The sequence below is a fragment of the Triticum urartu genome, chromosome 7A, assembly GCF_056163025.1.
Source record: "Triticum urartu cultivar PI428250 chromosome 7A, HENAU_Tu73, whole genome shotgun sequence".
Taxonomy (NCBI): domain Eukaryota; kingdom Viridiplantae; phylum Streptophyta; class Magnoliopsida; order Poales; family Poaceae; genus Triticum; species Triticum urartu.
The window spans coordinates 473,866,772-473,872,905 of NC_141879.1; positions in this window are offsets into that span (position 1 = coordinate 473,866,772).

A 6,134-nucleotide genomic window follows, 5' to 3' on the forward strand; every position below is an offset into this window, starting at 1 on the left:
AATTTCAGAGATGCCCTTGTTAACATCAGATTAAGAAATGGCGTGAAACATAATTAAGGTGGCCTTTGATGGAAAAGTGTTCAACATCAAAGTTGTTTGTCTCGTCGAAATGGTTGGTTTTGAAAAATGTCTTAATCCAAGGTCGTATGCAACCTATGAAGCCAAAACAAGGTTAAGGACAGGAACTATAGTCACGTCGGACCGAGCAAGACCGAGTTGATGTCAAAAAAATCGGTAATTCCAAGTGAAACCACTTGGAAATTCCGAGTTAGATACAGAAGATTACAGAAAGTTGGTCACGTCCACTCGGTGAGACCGAGCGAAACCACATGGAGGCACCGAGTTGATCCGATTTTTTTCAAAGATTCCTCCGAGTTAGGTTAGGCTTTTTGATGTTTTGGATGAAATTTTTAGTTGTTTTCTTATACGGGAAGTACATCCTCATAAATAGATGAGATCCCATGACATGGAGGCAGCCCGGTCAGCGAAGAGTCGCAAAGAAGCATGCGCAGGGGCGGGGGCTTGCCTGTCGGCGAGTCAGCACGTGCCTCAGTCTCTAGCTGGCCCACAGATTGGGTCAGGGCCCGGGCAGGTGGGTCACAATATTTGTCCAAAGCCTGTGGGCCAGTTATCTGTAACGTCAGCGACATGCGACCGCGCGCAAGCGACACGACTGATGGGTGGGACCCAAGGATACCGTACCAATCCCGACAAGGCGGCGGCCCGCTGTGGCGATGCCGACGATTGGAATAGCAGGGAGCGCGCATGACGTGAAGCAGCCACGCCATTCCTGGAGTTAAGCGGGGAGTTGTGGCCCAGGGCCAGGCGTCCGGCAGGGGGAGTCGTCATCAGGCGCAACCCTGTCGGAGCAAGCCAGCTACCATGGTGGGGCAGGAGAGGGCAACCTGAAATCAGCGGAATGGGTGACGAAGATGTTGACGGGGTGGCCAACATGTGCCAGGCGAAGCAGTTAGCATGATTCGGATCGACATCCTCGTCGACGGCATCTGGCACCGGGAGGAGCAGGTCGGTGGTGCGGGGGATGATGTCGGGATTGGCCGTCCAGACAAAAAGTTAGAACACTGACATGTCCTCTTTGGAGTGGGTCTCATGCCCGAAGCACTCGATTTTCACAGTAGGGTGCGAGCACGGTCTCCGTTGAGGACCGAAACCATGCATGGTCGGGGATACCAGTGATCTCCAAGTCCACACGAAAGCGAAGGTCGATGGGCTCGGCTCCCGCCGGGTGGATCCAGGGGTGGAGGAGTAGGCTAAAGCGCTGGAGCGTATGTCGTCCCGGGCGACATGACGCACAACTCAAGGCAAGAGAATCGGATCAGAAAATCTTTCGGGATGTGGGGATGGGTGGTGAACTTGTTGCTGGCAAGGTCGAATTTGGTGGTGAGGACGGTGGTAGCTTCGACAGACGAAACACCCGAGCGGGGCCCTGCCAGGGTGGCAAGGAGTGCCCTCTGCTACAGGGCTTCCTTAGCAACAAAATGAACACTAGTAGAATGCTCGTGCGTTGTTACGGACCTTTTAAAATTTTGGCTTCTTCCAACGACATCGCCTTGGGACCCTTGTCGTTGGATTTCTTTTTAAGCGTCGCCATAATTCATCTTCATATTTCTCATATAATCTACAAAAATAAAATATATAGAAATGCACCATTTGAATTATCATATGCAATATCTCTACAGAGAAGAACAATTATTTGTGTGCATCTCTTCTAAATCTGTAAAATTTGATGAGTTTTAGTCTGGTCCATCATACTTATATCAGTGACTTTGTCAATCAACATTTTCAAGGTATCAGATATACAAAGGTGAACACGTAAACATATATTAAACAGATCTCATATACAATATATATTCATCGGTCAGCAATTAGATGCAAGTAGGTGACCGTTTTTAATCAAAATGAATGACATCGTGCTTTTTAGTGGACTGAGTCGCATAGACGACGATGTATGGCAAAAGCAATAAATTTTTATTTCACTTTTTCCACTCTTAGATTTTGACAATGTATCACAATTGTCACTAAATTTTTTGCTTTTGCCATGTAACGATAATTGTGATAATTGTCAAAAGTTAAGAGTGGCGAAAGTGATATGCCAAATTCTAGAGTAGCATAAGTAAAGTAGGCAAAAACTAGAGTGGCAAAAACAAAGTTTTCCCATTTTAATAACATGTAGGCTCACCTGTAAATCATTTGTTGGTAATTATTTTTCAGGAATGACTTGATAGGGTTTGTGATATTTTTCACTATATAAAAAATTATATAACATTTCTATCATAGCAAACAACCGGTTTTTCCTTAAAAGCAGACAACCCCTCCTCTTCTTATCTTAAAAAAGCAATTCACCCTCTCACTCCTCGCACGACGCAGCGGTCTCGCTTAGATCTCATACCCCCGGCCTGCCCTGCCCACCACGGCTTCTCATTGTCAACTCCCCTCGATGCCACATCATTTAGCTCGCACCTTGCTCTCATCACCACATCCCTTCCTCTCCACGATGTCGCCCACCCCCTCCTCTCCACTCCATGGCATCCCAAGCCAATTCCCAGGGCCAAGGAGTGCACACCATCATAGTCGAGGCCTGAGGGTAACCACCACAACGACATAACCTGCTGCTCACCGCAACGCTGCACCTTCTCCGACAACATATTCCTCTGTAGCTGATCGAATGCTGATTTATATCTGCCAAAGATTGACTCCAACAACATATTCACAATAACAATCGATGTAACTTCACTATTTGATAGAAGAGTAGTAAGAGAAAATAACCTTCCATACCTAGTTCACATGGTCATGATATCATGATTAAAATAGAAAACAATATTTGCAGTATGGAACAGTAGATCGACCATGGGTACAAGAAAGGAATTAAATTCAATATTGAATAGTCTCCTCACACATCTCTAGTGCTTTTGCAAGAAAGGAATTAAATTCAATATCGAACAGTAGATCTCTTGTTTTCAGCTTGACATATCCACTCTACCATTGAACCTCCATTTATCTTGCTGACACTGTCATATTTTTGCAGAATTTACTTAGAACCATCAAGTGAGCTTGGGTTAACTCACAAGCTTATATGCATCTAGAACTTTAAGTTATACTCAAATCTCTACAGAAAGGTGAAAAAACATGCTGGAACTAAGAACAGATCATGAACTTCTAACAAAATCTCAAAACTGGCACATGGGGGGACATATCCTAATATTAAATGTAAGTCGGCATGAAGATGGATACGAAGTTCCTGTAATTTATCATGAAAATTGTTCCTGATACAGTCCAAAGTCCAAATTTTCATCATTCCTTATTATCAAAAACTTATGTTTTCTTTGATTAAATATGCATACCAGACCTCTCCAACAAGATGCACCCCTCCAAAATGCTTTATGAAGCTGACAGATATAGAAAGCATGTAGCCATACCTATACTTGAATGCGCACGTCTTCAGAGCTTGAAAAAATGAGGTACCAACATCTTTCCAGTAGTTTGCTGAGTGCTAATCACCTTGCAGGCTGAACAAACACGATGGTCAAAGTGCTAATTAATTCAAACACAAACAACATAAAAAATAAATTGAGATAGAAGCTATTGAACATGTACTATTCTAAATCTGACGATCAATTGAATTGGCATCTTTCTATTTGTACACTTATAGACATCTCAAATATCGCAACTTACAGTTCAGATTTTGTTCACACCAGATTTTGTTCGCATATTCGAGTAATTACTGGTAGTAGAAAAATGGTGTACAAATAGAACCTGGTGTGATCTTCAAAAAAAAAGAATAGAACCTGGTGAGTTGTCGCTTCAGTATCGCGTTACTACAATGGGAAGCCATCGGCCTCCTTCCGGCTAGGTCTAAGAAACCGCATTTCCCTTGTCGGGGCGCCGACGTCTTCTTCTACACGATAGCCTCCCTCCCTCTGCTTCTTGCCGTCAGCTGTGCCAGCATTAAAGAACCATCCACCCCTAGCCTCGGTGAGTGCATTGAATGGGCGACGGCGGAGTGAGAGTTGGGCATGAAGATGTTGTAATAGGCCTTGGTGATCATGTGATGCCGACCTTGAGCAGCCAGTGATGAGGCGACGGAGGATGTGCTACAGATTGGCACGCCATGCAGGCCCAACCCACACGGCAATGTGGCATACACCACATGGTGCGTCCAGAACGTACATATGATGGTCACCGGGCTCGTGTGCGAGCGCGTCTCCCAGGTCATGAGCCGCCACCGAGATGGACTCTTTCCCAAATCCATGCCCGCAAGTTGAGCCCGCGCCTGTGCCACACACGCTTCCTGGTGCATCTGCCTCTACATCCACACCGGCATCTTCGTCTGCAGGTTCGGCTCATGCAGCCACATCTCGTCATCTCCACTAGAGAAAGCACCGAAACTTAGTCTACCCTTGGCCCCGGCGAGCGCACTGGATGCCACCAGCACCACGACTTCCTCGTAGGACTGCTTGCGTGGTACTGGCTCAACAATTGCAATGGAAGAGGGCTAATTGAAAGGCGGAGCGGTGGGGACGAGGAAAGGGGGTCAGCGGGAGCTGCGGTGGATTGGACGAAGATTGATTTGTGAAATCTGTTGGGAATGTGTCGGTCAAGGCAAGGCAAGTTTCGATTATTTTATGCTTTTGCAAGGAAAGAGTAGGATGGGGAGGGATCGGTTGCCATACCATGGGAGTGAAATTTGTATTAAAACAAACAGACGGGAGGTGCAGTTTGTTTGGAAAAAATAGGTGAGGAGATCCTTCGCTCGATCGATGGAGGACTACGGGGGAGGAAGCGAATGATACCAACGACAACGTACAAATGTACCATCACAACCGCAGACCCCCCTTTATTAGTAGTAGAAAGATGTAGAGATTCACACAATATACAAAAAGCTACAAAAAAACCGACTAAGCTCGGCGTACCGCCGCACGGGTAACTGCTAGTATGCTGAACAAGGGCAATACAAAGGCCATCATAAAAAACCCACAATCATTCTTGAAATAATTGCTTCAAAAGAACTCTAGATTTGACACTTATTCTTTGGCATGCCAGATTCTCACAATGACATGAACGTGTTGCAGATAATATTTAGCCTTTGTGGGTGACCTTTGTCAAGGTCATCTTCTGATTTGATAGGTAACAAAAAAGCTCACTTAGCTGCAAGAGAGGAAAGTGCTAGAAAGGATGTGAAACGAGCATTTAGAGTGCCCCAAGACCATTTTGCATTTTTTGTGTGAACCTGCTAAATAATAAGATCTACTGATATTGTGGGATATCATGATAACTTATGTGATCACGCAAATATGGGTGATCCTATCCAGTTTCTAGAGCAGAATGCAATGACGTTTGAGCAATTTCTCCAAATTCATCATTAGATCGGCAATTGAGTAACTCATAAACAACATCAGAATGACCTGGTGGAGCATTTTTTGGCGGTACAAACAATTAGGGCATTGTCTGCATAAAATCAATTTAAATTTAAACTATTTATATCAAAACTTCATTATGTTTGGATTGTCATTCATATTTAAAATATTGTTGCATCAACATATTTATAATGTATCTGTTAGGATTTTAGTATTGTGGGAAATTGCTCGACACCCAATACGGGTGCGGCTATCTCTTATACATAGAGGTACACAACGTGTACAAATACAAATACATGACATATACAAAAGCTACTTATACATCTTGTCTAACACCCTCCCTCAGTCTTAACTGTGGCCTGAAGTACATAGCAAGTTAAAATTGTGCCTACAACCTTCAAACTGAGGTTGGGGAAGCGGCTTCGTGAAGATGCCAGCAAGTTGATCTTTGTAGGAGATGAACTTGATATGAAGAAGCTTCTCTGCAACACGTTCCCTCACAAAGTGATAGTCAACTTCGATGTGCTTGGTACGAGTATGAAAAGATGGATTAGATGAAAGATACATCGCACCAATATTATCACACCAAAGAACCGGTGGCTGCTCTTGAGAGACTCCCAACTCCCTCAACAAAGACTGTACCCAAATGAGCTCGGCTGTGGCATTGGCAACCGCCTTGTACTCTGCTTCAGTGCTACTCTGAGATATTATGGCCTGCTTGCGCGCACTCCAGGCAATCAAATTGCGTCCAAAGAAGAC